The 16,999-nt window shown below is 45.7% G+C and overlaps 1 long non-coding RNA gene across 1 annotated transcript in view; it reads right to left on the bottom strand.

The window, feature by feature from the left end:
- Positions 1–6,286, bottom strand: part of LOC135258027 (uncharacterized) — a 30,523-nt gene extending 24,237 nt beyond the window's left edge. The window contains exon 1 of the long non-coding RNA XR_010330853.1: positions 6,122–6,286. This is a non-coding gene — a long non-coding RNA (uncharacterized LOC135258027). The remainder of the gene's footprint in view (positions 1–6,121) is intronic.
- Positions 6,287–16,999: the final 10,713 nt, after the last annotated feature.

Raw genomic sequence — 16,999 nt, 5'->3', positions numbered from 1 at the left:
GAAAGCAAAGTAAAGGTGGCGTAAGGTAACTGCAGAAGAGTATGACCTCATACAGAAATAGTCAGTATGGATCTTGGTCTGTTCAACTGCAGTGAATACGCACATTTCTCACGTTCTGTTTATGACAGAAGTGTGGTGTTTTTTTTTTGTTATAAAGATGGCTTCGTGATGGCACGTCCAACTCTCACGTCTAATTTATGCAGACTGGTGGAGCTCCCCAGTGGCTGAATGTGATTTACATGCTTTCAAACTTCTGTTTTTTTATTTTTAGTTTGCTTGTTTTTTATATTTTGAAAGGGAAAAGTCTTTTTCGTCAAGATTATTCTTAGGAGGGTTCAGACACTATGATGACACTAAACAACAATGGCTAGGTAACGGTCACAGAAGCTGGGTACTTTCATTGTGAAAACTGTTCCAACACACACTCAAACCTGGTCATGTGACTTAGGGAAATGGACAGTCATGTGACCGGAACAGGAAATGGAATCCAGGTCAGGCACAGTTGCTTCCCTCTAGTAGAAACAAGGGCATAATAATAACATGCCTTGATGTCGTGGCAAATAAAGCGGACTCATGGAAATGATATGAAAACTTTGTCTTATACTGTAAGGGCTCCTGATCCCCCCCCCCCCCCCCAAGATAAAAACAGATGACTTGTGACAAGGCCAGCGGATTTCTGCCTGTTCAGCAGATCGTTATTGAGGCCAGAGCTGCTGACTATGAGGATGTGAGGATTGAAGCAGCATTTAAGAATGCGAAACTGCATCTGAACCGTAAATAATTATGGCAGAATGTGACCGTATCTTTCCTGGTGTGTAACTGGGTTTTAACTCCTTCGAGGATTGTTTTTTTTTTTTTTTTTTTTTACACTCGTTACTTTTAAAAGTTGTTTTCTTACGGAGGACATGCCATTTGTTTACAGAGTTTTCCGAAAATCCAACATTACGACTGAAAATAATTTTCTAACCAGATGCCTTGAGCTAAGGTGGCCTACACAGCTTATATTATCGTAAACATTATCGGTTTATATACAGATGGAATATTTACTGAAAGATATTCAGGTTAATTTCCTTACTTAAGGCAGAATGGGATACGAACATGTAGCCTTCTGGTTTCAAGCCAAGTTCTGGGTCCGCTGTGGTTAAGTCTCACCCACTGCAGGAGACGGGCTCATTTGAACCTTTCAACATTCTCTCTGTAGAAATTGTCATGAAATTTCAGTAAGACGACAACTTTCAGCTTTTTATGAAAACACAGTTTCACTACTGATCTTGCGCAAACTGCCTTCCTGAATAAGAAAAAAATTGAAACTTTAGCATATATTTGTGCATGAAAGTCAAGCACAAATAGCAACCTGAGTCCTGGCCTAAATATATCATCTGTAACAGATCCCCAGTCCTTGTTTGTGGGCTGCTGGTCATGTGGATATTTAGAAAATCCACAAACATTTAATCTGGCCCTTGAACGGGGAAGCGGCTCTACCCAAACTGTGCCATAATATTTGGACGGTGTCCTGCGATATTTGAACACCCCTTCTAGGCCCCTAATTCATTGTCATGTCCAAATGTACTGTAATACTGTACCACTGAGGCAGTTGTGTGTTCCCCCACTGAAGCCCACAGGAAGTTTAGTAGCCTCTAATATGGCAGCTCAGAGTAACCGCAAATGGCACTTTGAGCCATCAGTGGTCAGGCTCGCCTGTGATTGGATGGCGGATTCACAGGGCGAGTCTTTGCTTACGAACGGCTTGGCATCTACCGCAAACGCGAGCCCCACTGTATTTCACCCCAACACCCCGAGCGATTAAACAGACCAATGAAAAGCCAATAAATCAAAATGCTCAGAGACCACCTTTCGTGAGAGGAGGTGCTTTTCCCGTTCCTTTTTCACCGCTACGTTCCGTTCCCTCTCGCATCATATTAACCCTTTGGAAGTGTAGGCTGTTTGGAACGCTTTCTCAAAATTCTAAAGTGAGTGTTCTAGAACTCTCAATTGCCAGCAGTGGTTGTGACATCAGCAGAGTAGAGTGTTTCTTTTGGGTGTCTGATTGGTCAGTATGTTCCAAAATCAACTGTTGTCCGCCACAAAGACTTCATCCCCATAGTAAAGTACGCAGTTCACAACGACCACAACCCTCCAACGATTTGCTTGTTTTTCTGAACAAAAATTGAAATGACAAAAATAGATGTTTTGAGAAAGCAAGCTATAGAGGAAGTGTAGAGGAAGGAGACAGGAATGCTTTGAAGGGCGATTTCTGATGCTTTTTGCTTTTGTCAGCAGGCAGATCTGCTAACTGTCCATCTGTTTCTGCCTATGAGGCTGGTCATGGAAAATACCCTGGCAGCAGCCACACAGCTTCAGGGGATCTCTCCCCCCCCTGCCCTGCACTCTTCCCTCTCTCATTGTATCATCCTTCCTGTAGTTCTCTCTTCTCATCCATCCTCCAACCCCCTTACACACTGTCTCTCTCTCTTTCTCTCTCTCTCTCTCTCTCAACCATCCCCCAAATCTCTCTCACTAACTTTTTGCCAGTTTTGAGTACTCTCCATTGTCCTGCATTGACTTTGATGTTATTTCAACTGACCAGCAGGGGGTGCTGATGAGCGATGGCACATGACCCCCCCCCCCCCCTCGGCAACACTGCAGCCAATCACGTGTCACCTTTCAGGGCCAGCCAGCCAGCCAGCCAGCCAACCAATGTTGGCAATGGCACAGTCTGAGTTTGCTGCCAGAACAAAGGGCCTCATCTACACACCTGGCAGGGGACCTGGCATTAAGTGAAAGGACCTGGCATTGAGTGATTGTAGCTTTTAAAATCGACAATTGTGTGTTGCCCTTATGGGGCTACCAGCAACAGTTGGCCCTGGCAAGGGCCTGGTCCAAGGCTGTGGGGATCACACCGTGGTGGAGAGCTTCTAACTGCCGACTTAAGAGCTCGGTAGAACACAGTTCTTTGGACCAAGATGAAGTGTGGCAGCAGGGTCCAAATACACACGCAGCAAAGCGTCCTCTTTAGCATGTTTACAACCCGTAGACCCGGCAGTTCCCACCGGCTACTTTCCACCATCCACTCTATTTGCCAGAGGAGGTTCAGGGATGATCGGGCAGGAGACTGAAAGCAGAAAAGTCCTCTCCAGCTCAACGTTACCGCCATCCCGCTTCGCCGTGACTGTTTCAAACAAACCACATTTAGTGGGCCTTCCTCTTCTCGCAGTGAATTTGAGGTTCCAGTGAACTCCATTTCCATATTTTATTTTTTGTTTCGTGGTGAGATTCTGGGTTACCAGAGTTTCCAGAGTAGTCATCTTGACATAAATATTTGATGAAATTTCACAAGACGACACAAATGCCACTGTGGTTATCTTCTGGATGTAAAAAATCAGTTTTTGTAAAAATAAAAAATCTGCTCGCATGGAACCCACAAAGATTCGAATTTAAACAAACAGTCATTCTGTTGAAGCACATTTTCTGAGCTTTCCCTGATTGCAACTGCTGTAACTGACTCTGTTTCCCCCTGCCCCCCCCCCCAAAAAAATCCACTGTGCTCAAAAATGACACGTTCCTGAGAGCTAACTTCACAACAATTACGGCAATTCTTTCTTTTCGCATACCTACAAATTTTCGGAGGTGACATTACGGTCAAAACAGAATGCGAATCTTATTACCTGACATCACCAATTCCTTCCAATTTTTCACTGGCACAGAACCTTGTGTTTGGAATTTAAATTTTGTCAGTGCTTTACAAAAAAAAAAAAAAAAAAAAAAGGAAAATGGCTGGCCTTTTCCTGGCATACCGTCAGGATATGGCCCAGTCAAAGACGTAGCAGAGGCTGCTGCTGCATCCAAGCTGACGAAGCTTGAAGACAAAGAGAGCAAAAAGGGACTGGCTAGGACTGAAGAACTCTTCCCTCCTCTGCAGCTAATTCACAGAGACCACCCGTGCACATAATTTTTGTCGACCACATTTCTCTGGGCAATAACTCCTCGGAGGGTGGGTGGGTGGGAGGGGGGGAAGCAGTTGCAGCCACAGCCTTTTTGCAGTAACTTTTGAACTCCCAGCTAAGCGGTTCTTCCGCGAATCCCAGCAACATGTGCAGCCCCTGCTGCAGTTAACGTATGGCAGCAGGATGGGTTGGTTGCCAGGGGAAATGGGTCACACAAGGTAAGCAAAAAAAAAAAAAAAAAAAAGGGGGAAGTCATGGCTGATGGTTTGTCCTATTTTTTTCCTGGTGTTTTAACAGGACCTAAGATTTTCATATATTTTGAATTCCAAAGGTTTAATAGGGGACCCGATCATCAGTGCTTCATTATGTCCTGTGAATGCGAGACCACTGCCAGAACACTTTCTGTGAAAAAGCAGCAAATATTGAGTTATTCAAAACAGCTGTCCTTAAATTGAGGTAAAACTCATACACACACGCATACATACACTACCCCATAAATTCTCTCTTCTTTTTTTTTGACAACAAGCTTTGCCAACTTTCTCTACAGCACTGGTACCTTAACTTGCATAAAGCATTATATCGCCAATATTCTGGTTTAGGACCCCAGAAATAAAGTCCCAACAGCAGCTCTTCACTGGATGACAAGTGGCAGGACCGTGATATAGCAGGGTAGGGATCATGACTAATTGGACTGCAGGTTCAAAATCCCATTTTGGGACACAGCCATTGTTCCCTCCAGTGTGGTACAGTTAATTTCAATGGCTTTTTGTAAATGTCCATCTGTACAAATTTAAATTAAATGAAAAAAAAAAAACATTTTGCCCTGCTATTTCTGGAAAATAGCAGTAATATTTATAATATTATACATGAGTAATTTTGCGAAACACCTGTGGAAAAACATGCGTATGTATCTGTGTACATACACACTGTTATATATTACCTTATATTTGTGAAAACCGTATTTCAGCTTTTGAATGGAAGACACTGTACAAATGACTGTAATTAGAAAGCGGAAGAATTACTGACTGGGGGACGACTCGGCGACATCTGACTTGCAGTGATGTCACGTGAAACGGTTACACCAGCATCTTTCTAGCATCTGGTGAGCAGGAGGAGCAGATCCTGACTCCTGCTAAAAAAATTTCTCCCAATGAGCAGACACACTTCTGTAACACACACACACACACAGACCTTTCTTTACATTACAGGCACAAGGCAGGTGCACTTATCCAGAGCTATTTAAACAGCTTTTAAGCTTCATTCATTTAATATATACAGCTGGGTGTATACTGAAGCAATACAGGCTAAGCACCTCGCTCAAGGGTACAACGCCAGTGTCCTACCCGGGAATCGAACCGGCAACCTTTAGGATACAAGCCCAGTTCCCTGTCTAACATATTATACCGCCAACCTGTTTTTCCAGAACCTTCTTCCCAGTTTCACACCCCTGCTCTCCAAACAGGGAATGCTTAATGTCGGAGTTCAGCGATGATGCTGTCATCGCCCGGTCACCCGCCAGAGACACCGGCCAGCTCAGCTATCGATACTCTCTATCTGCAGCCACACACGGCTTTTATATTAGCGATGAACGAATGCTTCCATTTTTCATTTCACCGTACTCAGACCGTGATAACACGGTTTAAAAAGCGGTCTCCATCTATACACAGCTGGACATGTACTGAAGCAATGTAGGTTGAGTACCTTGCTCAAGGGTACAATGGCAGTACAATGAAAACCTGGGAATTGAACCTGTGACCTTTATGTTACTAGACCAGCTCCTTTTACCCATTATACTACACTGCCATTGTTTTTAACTGTTTTAGAAGACCCCATCATAAGCGTTATGCAACGAAAAAAAAAAAAAAATTTAAAATAAAAAAACTTCTGAAATATTTCCAAAAATCCATATATTGTCATTACATATCAAGTCTGGTACGCCCTACAGTACAGTTCAAGAACCCCCAGGCAGCCAAAAAAACCCTAGTCAAAACCCCAGGAGAAAAAGGGAAAATGTGATGGGCAAATTTCCAATGACCCAGTCATTCCAAAATTCAAACCTACTTCCAATCACCCAGTCGTTCTGAAATTCCAAACTGACTTGACTAAACCGCGAACACGTGACATAAAGCAAATGACTCAGGTTTCCAGTTAAGCACGCTGAAGAGAAAGACACTCACCAACTCAGCTGGAGCCTGGCTTGCATCAAATCCCCAGCTAATTCCAGCTAAGAGAAGGAAAAGGGTCTAACTCCACAACACGGTCGCATTAATTAGACCGTTTGCTAAACAACTGAGCTTCCTCAGGCTGCACGAAACCCAGAGTTACCCTCTCAAAGCAGCCGTTTCAAACGAACACAGGCCTGCCAATCAAACACAGGTGTGCCTCTCAATTAACGACTTGCCATGAGCACCTGGAGGCAATTAGCAGAATTAAGGCTGAGCTCTGTTTCATTTAACTAACAACACAATGGAAAAATCTCATTTACCCTTGTTTTCTTAGGCCATTCAGCAGACTCTCTCATTCAGGCTACATTTTCTTCTTCTTCTTTTATACTACATTTTATACTTTTTTAAATAATATTTTACAAAAGCAATTCCTGTGAGCTATTTTCCTGGAGAGTAAAACAGCTGTGCCCCACACAGGAATCAAACCCACAGCCTTGGCATTACAAGCCCAGTTTTCTAACCACTACTGCGGTTTGATTTCACAGTGTACATATAAAAGGGGGGTGTCAAACTGAATCCCAAAAGGGGTGGAGGGGAGAGGGGGGCATAGTGTCTGCAGGTTTCTGTGCCTTCCTTTCAATCAGCTGCCAATTAAGGCTTTGAGAACCAGGTGTGCGGATTCCTTAGCCAATCAATGACTTAAATGAACCACTGGTGCCCCCCACTGATTGGGTATATTGGCCAGCACTAGTCTCTCATTGGGTTAGCGCTGGTCTCTGATTGGGTATGCTGGCCAGCAGCACTCTCCGATTGGCTCTGTTGGACTGTGTCCCTCCAGACCAAAATAGCAGCGGTCTGTTGTCAGCGTATTCCCTCGTCCGTCTTGATTAACCCAGCGGGATTTCCTCCTGTGGAGCCCAAACTTAATCGGAAAAAACAACCAATGAGGCAACAAGAAGCCTGGGAGATGCTTCTTCCCTTCCCCTCTCCTCACAGAAACAGAGTACACTGCAACTACGCTGAAAATATTAAGACTTTAAAAAAAAAAAAATTTTACGCATCTGAGACGGGTAAGCATGTAAGGATTGTGTATCAGGTCCGGACAAGACCGAACACAAACTCATGCAATGTTCTCCTGGCATGATTTTAAGAAAAGAGAACCCCATTCATGCGTAATCGTTGATGACAGCGTGTGGAGAAGTACTGTGAAACGTCCAGTATTGTAAAATTGAAAACCCCTCATTCATTTTAATGCTAGCAACAATTTTCCAAAATATATTTAATATGTATTCATATAAACTTCATTCTATTTCTATAAAGTTTTTTGGGGGAATGTTAATGAAATGTAATGTGATACAAAATGTGAGTCTTGGATATTTATTTCGCTGGCTGTCCTACCTTACTGGGTTTTTTGCTAATGTTTTCATGCAACCGGGTGGGAGCGTCCTTATCGTTACTTGGTGACTAATTAATTTACATAAAAACAAATGGAATTGAGTTTTGGGCGTGTACCTGTCTGGTCCAAGTCTGGCCCAAATACGGAAAAGAAAATTCCCAGAATCAAACGTGAGCAGCCAGTGAAGGTTCTCCTGGGCTTCTCCTTCTAAGCTGAGTCTATGTGCATCCGCTGTCTGTGAGCCAAAACGGTAAGTAAAGGGTTCCACCACACCCCCCCCAAAAAATAAATAAAAAATTCTTCCTCCTTCAAAACCACAGCAGTTCGAACCAAAGCCCGTTATTATTTCAGTGTCTGTTAGGAATGTGTAATTATTTTCATTTCAGAGTAAATCCACAGTGAAGACATGCCTAATTAGCTCGGTGTGACTTTCCCACTGAGCCGCGTGCCCTCCCACAGCTCTGCGGACGCATCCGCAAGGTTTCGCGAGAGGATCTGGGGAAAAAGGTTGCTTGGCTCTATCTCTCCGATCGTTTACCGCACTTAATGACCCAACATTTCATCAAAAACGGAAAGATTTGACCTGGGGGGGAATAAGAATGCTTCAAGGCACATAAATGTCCCCAGATGTGGAATCTCATTGAGCCCTCTGGCGGTCCGTTCCAATAGGCCAGGGCCGGAGCGATGCTAACGGGATGGATGACCGCACACCTACCCCCACCGCTCGGTGATCGCTGTGGACCCACTCGAATTTAACCGGGAATGTGGGGGGGGGGGGGGGGCGTGTCCCGGAGGGGGGGGGTGTGTTTCTGCGCTCCCGTGTTCTCTGGTCGCTCGGCATGGGGTACGAGCTGGAGACGGCTCCTGAGGTTTCGGGGAACACAGGACTGGGAAAGGTCAACGATCGGAATAATTTAGTCACAACTTTGATAAATATGCCACGGGTTGATTTCGGTCCGTGATTATTTTTATTTATTTATTTTTTTCCTTTCTTAATGATGTAAATTCCGATGTATTTTTTTTTTTTTCCTATTCAGTGTCACAGAGGCATTGCAAATGAGTGATAATGAAAACCATAAATTGTTTTGGACGGATTCCTGCGAGACCGTTGTCCTGACGTCCACAGCGAAGGTGGGGAGCTGTCCAAGAGTGTGAAAATTACCATACAGTTGGACGAAATCTGAAAGGAAATTAAACACAACCTCACTTCAGTTTTTTTTTTGTGAGGACATTTCAGTAAAGTAAATGAAAATTTAGCAGTTTGCCTGACATAAGAGGTGGTTTGCCGTCCAAAATCCAAACAGCTAATTTAGCGGAGAAACCTGGGAATGAGACTTGCGATCTTGTACCGTTTATAAGTGTGACATTATAGAGCAAACCCCATTATTTTGGGGTTCAGTGATGACAGATTCATCCACCTTGTAATAGGTGGAACAGCAGTCAGTCACAATGAAAGGTCGCGGCAGTTTAAGGAACATGAATGCTGACAGTTCCTGTTTCTTAAAGACAGATCCTCAGTAGCTGTTGGAACAAACACGGGGCCATTATGATAATTATCTCTCACTTACCCTCCCTCTTCCTCTCTCTCTCTCTTCCTCTCTGGCAGGTCCAACGGAAAGTATTAGCATTCTATCGTCGACACTTAAATAAATTTTTTTTTAAGTTTTAAAGTATTTCCAAACTTTTAAAAGTGAGCCTCAGAAAGACTCCCTGGTTGCTGGAGCCACGTTCTGGTTCTGAGGGCATCCGTCTGAAACACAAGCCTAATGGTGCCGACGAAAACCAATTTGCGGTGAAGGAAACTACAACAGAACACACCTCAAAAAGATGGAGGTTTTTTTTCCAGTCAGTCTGAGTGATGATAATAACCTAGTCTTTCACGTGTGTTTAGCCACAGCAGCATTGCAAACGGTCCATTTTTTAGCAAACAGTTGCCTACATTAACATCCGTGGCAATTCATTTTCACGCGAATGTTCCTCAAGACTTAGCATATATGCGCCACACTCTGCATGGCCTTTTATTAAAACCAACAAAAGGAATTCGTGTTTTGCCGAACTAAAGATTTAGGGACAAGTCGCGGCACATTGGGCCGGTAATCCATACGAGCACCATGCGGAAAGTATGCTGTTTACGTTCTGGCACCAGGAGAGAACCCGGCCTTTTCATCAAGCTGAACATTTAACACAATTTTACACTGGGCCTCGACAACTGGCTATAAGTCAGTTGAGCGGAAATGTCTCGTGTTCTCACTCTGGATTTGAAGATTTGACGAAAAGTTTGACTCTTAGAGACCACAGAGCAGCCATCAGCGAACGTTCTAAAGTTCGGTAGTTCACACCGAGCAAAATTTCTCTCTGAAAACCGTTTTTATTTGCTGAGGGTTTTTTGGTACGAACCGGCGTTAACTCTCAGCTCTAAATATCAGGGTCTGTTAGAAGCCAGCTTCCAGTCCTCTGGAAAGATGGAGGAAATGACATCACTGTTTTATGAACGGCCAACGGTTCTGGATGGCAGGCAGCCTCTCGTCTACACTCTGTTTTTGAATGCCACCTCCTCCCACAACCGAAAAAAAAGAGAGGGGAAAAAATCAGAATGTAATATAAACAAAGAAAAAACCTGAGTTTCCATTCAGCTGAAAGCCATTAATTAAACTCACTGTAATGTACGGGTTGGATGCTGTTCCTCCTCCCATTCATCTGTCAGCAGTGAAGGCTGCGCTGCAGAACGCTCTGACCATGCATAACCGTAACACACAGAGCGATGCGTCACTCAGCAGGAAGAGTTAGTCTGTCCTGTCTTACTCATGGTCTCCTGGGGAGTGTGTGTGCATGTATTCGTGTGTGAGTGTGCGTGTGCATGTGCATCCATGCGTGTGTGTGTGTGCAGGTGCATGTGTGTCTGTGTGAACTTTTTTTTGGAATGTTATTTTCCTTAAAAGAGATTCATAGCTGCTCTTGCATTGTAAATCAGAAACAATGTAATGTGCTGTGTGTCCAGCTGGGTGATGAGACTGAGATCCGTGTCAAACAGCTCCCTGATTGGTCTCCATCTAACCAATAAAAAGGGTCGAACCATCCCTAAAATTTTTCGCAGTTCCCTGGGTGACCTGGCAAAGGGGGTTCTCAGCGGTTTGACAGCTCAAACCCGGACTTTCCTGGAGAGTGGTGCCGTGTGCAAAACACAACACACGGCACAGATGCAGCCAATCAAATTCAAGAGCCGGGAGCAAGCGGCCAATGAACAGCAGAAGCCCCCTGGGGACCACTGGAGGTTTTAAGAGGATGACTTGTAGACTAATAACGGAAGCACGTCGAGGCTCCCAAATTTGAAATCAGATAGATTGAAACCCGAATACTGGCTCATCAATCTACTCATTAATCTGAAACGGATATCAAGAACCCCTTTGGACATGATCCCGTTTGGATGGGAACCGTGAGAACGGCCAGGACAAAAACGAGGGAACAGCTTCCCCAATATCTTTTTTTTGGGAATGTTACAGTAGTGATTAAAGATTGCTCACAGTTCACATTAAAGCAAAGGTCGAACGAGGTCAAAAAAATTAGATGGCTGCTTTCCGCAACTTCTGTTCATGACGCAAGATATTTTAAGTGTTCGCAGATAACGGAGACCACAGCAGCCCTTCAGTAGTTTCCGAAACACCAAAAGTAAAACACAGTCATTCCAAAAACCTCCTCAAAATCATCTCAGAAGCCGATTGGCTTTCTGATCTGAACCTTAGTAGTCACGGTGTGCATATATACGTCATCACCACATTCCAACTGTACAGCGACAAACTCCTTTTAAAATACAGGGGGAAAATCCACACCTGTGCTGCCTGGCTTACAGTGATCGGAGGCACTGCTGGTAATGATTTATTGGACTCACTGTTTGTCCTCAGTAGGCTTAACTTTTGGAGGAGCTTCAGAAGTTAAGCCATTTAATGTCAGATTAGATCATTTATGCTCAAGTCTGGAATTTCTAAATACTCCCCCTCCCCATCATTTGAAGGTCATTAAGACGTATCACGGCGAAGGATCGAGGCTAGAAATCAAGGAGCAAAAACTTCCAGGCGGATGCTGCAAATCATTCTGCACCTGAATTAAACCGTATGAACCGACCAACTGGAGGGAAAGAACAGCCGGGGGGTTTTAATGCTACACACGCATCATCTCTTTCCTTTGAGAGAGCGTCTGTCGCTTCACATTTCTCTCTAGGGGAGTGAGAGTCATGAAGCGTACACCGGTGATCACCAAAACACTGGTGACTTGGCATCTCCGGTTTGACGATTCTGTCATCAGACTCAATGGGGGTGGGGCGGGTGGGGGGGGGGTGGGTGGCAGTATCCTCACTTGTCAGACTCACGGTGCTATAAACCTGACCAGATTATCGCCTGACGTGTAATAATCCTGTCCTAAATTCAAGGGATGAGCTCGGTTAATGAACCAGAGGTCAGGCAATTTCTCTGAGGAACTCATGATTGTGTGTGTGTGTGTGTGTGTGTGTGTGCCTGGATCCAATCGGAGGCTGCGGTCCGAGCCAAACTCTCTCTCTCTAGGTGACCTTTAAGAACGCTGGCGAAGTCTCAGCTGGACTAATCAGATTGCAGTAATCTCATAAACTGTAGAGAGAGGATCTCCAAATGCTGCTGCTGCAGAGAGAGAGAGAGAGGGGGGGGGAGGGAGGAGAGGGAGAGAGAGGAGGAGGGAGCGAAGAGAGAGGAGCAGCAAGAGAGAGAGGGAGGGCAAGAAGCGAGGAGCAGAGAGAGAGAGAGAGAGAGAGGTGGGGGGAGAGAGAGAGCGTTTAGGGTCGAGACCATTAGCGTTGTTTAAGAACCTAGGAAAGCTGCTGGCCGGTTTTAAAAAAAGCCCTTCTGCCAATGGGAAGAAGGTTTAAAAAAACATCACCTTTCAAGGGTGACGCCCCCATGTGGGTCTGTGGCACACACGTGGTTGGCCTTGTATCTGTCGGTCTGTCGGTCTGTCTGAAGCTTTGCTGTACGCGGACAGAACGGACACTCCACTCCTCCCCTCTTCCTTTTCTCTCCGGTGCTCACAACGGGCAGTGAGGAGGAGCGTAAAACTCTCCAGGGTGTTTAAAAAAACAAAACAAACAACAACAAACAAAAAAAAAAAAAACCAGATGGAGCCAACGTACGGGAAAAAAAATGGAACCGCGCAGGTTTACGGAATGCCGCTCGAGCGCCGTGCCCAGCTGGCGGTCCTCGATCGGAGGGAGAGGCCGTTCTAGCGGGAGGAACACGGGCCGAAGCGTTTCCAAAAGCAACAGCCCCTTCTGTTGCCATGACGAAGCTGGCCCGGTAAGGAGGGCAAAAAAAAAAAAAAAGAATAAATAAAAGAGAGACACGGACGAGTGCATGGGAGGAGAGCGCTCGCTCTAGCTGCAGGGGCTGGCCCCCCGAGACAAATTAGGGATTCTGGAAGAAATGAGAGAGAAAAAGCAGTTTTAAAAGTGTAGAAGTGAAAATTAGCGTGTGAGATGTGTGTGTGGCATTAAGCCATGCACAAGTCCCCTCTGCTAGTATGGAGGTTTGATTCTTCCTGCCATGACACTTTCGGTGCTGCGATCCCTTCTCTGTCTGCTTCCCTGTCTGCTTTCCCCTTGTGTGAATAAAGTTTTTTTTTTTTTTTTTTTAATGCGATAACGACAACGAGTGCCAGATGGAAATCACAGAGGAAACTACCGCAGAATAACACTTTTTGACATGATCAATGGTCGGGCAGAAGCATTTTCTCGTCTAATGACCGTCCATGGAAAAGTTTTCTTTTACTCAGTAGCGCAGCCGCAAAGGCCTGGACTTTTCTCTGTTTGGTGGGTTCCTGCGCTTTGACAGTTTGGGGCAGATTCTCTCAGGGCTAATCTGATTCTCTCGGGGCGGAAGGGATCTGCCTTGCGGCCCCCTGCCGAGGAAAAGGCCGGCAGAAAATGCCTCGTTCTCCTCTCGCATGTCGACGAGGCGAAGGAGGAACAGCCCCGGAGTTCGGGAGTCCGGGACAGATGTTTTTTCTGGACGGCAGCAGAGTGTTCTCTCTCTCTCTCTCTCCGTCTCTCTCTCTCTCTCTCTCTCTCTCTCTCATGCATTTATTCTCTCTCCATCTCTGGCCTGCATCCTGTCTGTAGGGAGGAAGGGGAAAGAGACAGGGAGACAGAGAGAGAGAGAGAACAGAGAGAGAGGAGAGAGACAGGGCAAGGAGGAGAGAATAAATGCATGAGGACAGGAAGAGAGAGACAGAGAGTGATGGAGAGAGAGACGGATGAGTGCAAGATAGTCATGTCATAGCACATAACTATTAGATCACCACTGGTATACCTCAACGCTCCTGCGTGTACCACATACACAGATCCAAACTCACGTGTGCACCAAAGACAGATTCAAACTTCCACGTGCACCAAACACACAGATCCAAACTCACGTGTGTACCAAGCGCAGATTCAAACCTCCACGTGCACCAAACACACAGATCCAAACTCACGTGTGCACCAAAGACAGATTCAAACTTCCACGTGCACCAAACACACACACAGATCCAAACTCACGTGTGCACCAAAGACAGATTAAAACGTCCATGTGCACCAAACACACGGATCCAAACAAACAAGCACGTTTTTTCCATCCCCCCGACAATTGTTACTACTACTTAAAAAAAATTCTTGAAATTTGGACGCTGGAAAGCCAGACTGTCTCTCTCCAGGATGCACACTGCTTTGTTAATGCAGTTTCCCCCTAAATCCCCCCTGCTATTTATCAAACTGCACGCTGCAGAGAACTTAAACCACAGCCTTAAACTCTACGCATGTTTGTCTGAGTCTTTTCTCTGCCCAAACGCCCTTTCGTCCCGCTGATGTTTTCCTTTCTTCCACAAAGCAGCACAAGAGGCACTCGCAGTTATTATTGTATTTTTTGTGCTGTTGCATTATTATTATTCGTAATAATACATAACAAGGTTGGGAATAGGACCGGGCATTTGGCATGCCATTGATAAACACACACACACACAGGGGGGACGAGAGCGAGAGAGAAAGAGAGAGAGAAAAACAAAAACAGATAGAAAGAAAGGAGAAAGGGGGAAGAGAGAGACAGACTAAGAAACAGAAACAAAAACAGATTGAGAGAAAGAGGAAAGGGGGAAGAGAGGGAGAGGAAGAGAGAGACAGACAGGCAGCAACAGTTTCAAGGCTGATGTTTTTTCCCTTTTGGCATGCCAGAGGTTAGAGCAGTGGCACACACTGCTACTTTACTAGTGGGCTGGAGGAAAATGATACTTGGCACACCATGGAGTTTAAGAAGAGGCGAAAAAAAAGCACTCTGTGATTCGCTCTCATTGTATAGAGCAGGGGGAAAATACTGTTGCATGTTTCTCAGAGCATCGCCTGAAACGCAACGGGGTTTGAAAATGACACGGAGAAGAGGAAGAAATCGCAGGTCGTCTAGGAAACAGATGATACAAGTTTCTCGGGCCTTGTTTCTTTGGGGAGACACACGCTTCCCCACGGACAGGAGCGGACGCTGCCTGTGGATCCCTGCGTGGACCACAATTCCCCGGGGAGCCGGCGTAAACGTCGATGCCGGTGATTGATCGACTTCCCGCGCAGACGGCGTCCCGCGAACTCGTCGGGGAAGGAGCGGGTTATTTACGAGCCCGGGAACAACTTTCAGCGTCACTGGAGACTCGAGGCCGTCTGCACGAGGGGACCAACGGCCTCACCGGCGACGTCCTCCAAACACAAGCTTTAGCCCCATTCACATGGTGAGGGAGATAGCCAAGGAGGGGGGCAATCCCAAATACAGGAGAAAGGGTGGCTAGCTGGCATCTGGCAGGCATCCTTTAACGGGGGAAGATGAAAACTTTTTCTCTGAGTTTTTTTTTTTTTTTTTTTTTGAAACATTCTATTTATTTTTAAACCTGAACTCTTAGGTGCTCGTGAAACAGCAGCGATATGTCCTGGGGTGACTCAGGAGCATCCCACTCCACCCAAGACTGGATTTCTCAGAAACGACATAAAAGAGTCACACTTTTCCAGAGGGCGGTGCGGAATCAAAAAGTCCCGTGCATCTTTGAAGTCTCCGTGGCGACCCCAGAGTGGGGAGAGGGAGTGGGCCAGCACTTGGCGAGGGGGTCGAGAGACCTATTTTCGCAGACTGAGTGATGAGGGCAGGGTCTCCCTTTTGACATTTCCAGGGGCTATTTTCAGCCCTCGATAAAGCAGTGCCTGCAATTTGTTTTTCTTCCCCCCCCCCCACCCCGAATAAATAAAAAGTCATGGCGCGTACAGAACTGAGAGCGTTGGACGTCCAATTAAAAGAAGGCATCTGGCGCAACATATTCCAGCCTCGTACGAGCACAAGCACAAAACATAATGAAGATATATGTGCCGGCAGTGGAGCATTGAGAATATCTAACAGACCAAGATAACAATTTAAAAAAAAATTTTAATTACTTGTATAGCATTATTGTCAATGATAAACCTAATACACAGCAACCTCTTTCCAGGTCTGGCAGCACATCAGACCTGGAAAGGGGGGGGGGGGGGTCAGAGGAGCACACTGAGCCTGCTAGACTCCACTTGTCCAGTTTCAAAGAGCCCGATTTGGAATTTTGGAAGGACAACAGAGCCAATTTTTTATAGTATAACAACAGCAATAGTAACAACCGTCATCATAAAAATGCAATATCAGCTCTCTTTGGTTGGGGGCGGACACAGTGATGCAGCAGGGAAGGACTGTTGCCTCACAGCAAGAAGGGGTTCGAGCTCGGCCTGGGCCCTTCTGTTGACCTGTTCTCCCCGTGTTCGCATGGGCCCCCTCCAGGTACCCCCTCCCCTCCCCTCCCCTCCACAGTCCAAAGACATGCAGCTTAGGTTAATTGGAGAGTTCAAATTGCCTCCAGGTATGAGTGTGTGAGTGAATGGTGTGTGTGCCCTACAATGAACTGGTGGACTGTCCAGGATGTATGCCTGCCTCTCGCCCAATGCATGCTGGGATAGGCTCCAGCACATCCCACAACCCCAGCGAGTAGAGATAATTGGATGGAAGTTTTTTTTATTTTTTTTTAAGAAGAGCTAAGATATCTCTTCACAGGGTCAAAGTCTGACTCCCACTCATTTGGGACGGGTAATTTATCACCCCTGCGCAGAGACCTGGGAAACGCCACATGTCCACTGGCACTCTAAACACAAGGTTTACTGCAGCGATTCGCCATTGGATTTCCGTTTTATTTGACAGGGGTATCGCACAGTGGGAAAGCCGGTTATGGGAGGCGGTCAGCTGACAAAATGTTTGAGGCCACAGGTGCGCGCGCTTGAGCGGCGCAGGTGCGGCACACCCGGTGAATTTGCAGAGAGAGGCACTTTCTGTGACACGCATAAACCGCTCGTAAACCACATAGGTTTTTATGTAGGTATATAATGTACATTTCCTTTCGAATGTAAAATCCGTAGGATAAAAGACGAGTAAAATCTGTCCTGGCCTCCAAGA

This window comes from Anguilla rostrata, chromosome 6 (assembly GCF_018555375.3).
Source record: "Anguilla rostrata isolate EN2019 chromosome 6, ASM1855537v3, whole genome shotgun sequence".
In the NCBI taxonomy this organism is placed as follows: domain Eukaryota; kingdom Metazoa; phylum Chordata; class Actinopteri; order Anguilliformes; family Anguillidae; genus Anguilla; species Anguilla rostrata.
Note: the sequence above shows the minus strand (reverse complement) of the source record. Positions and strands in the feature narration are given on the sequence as shown.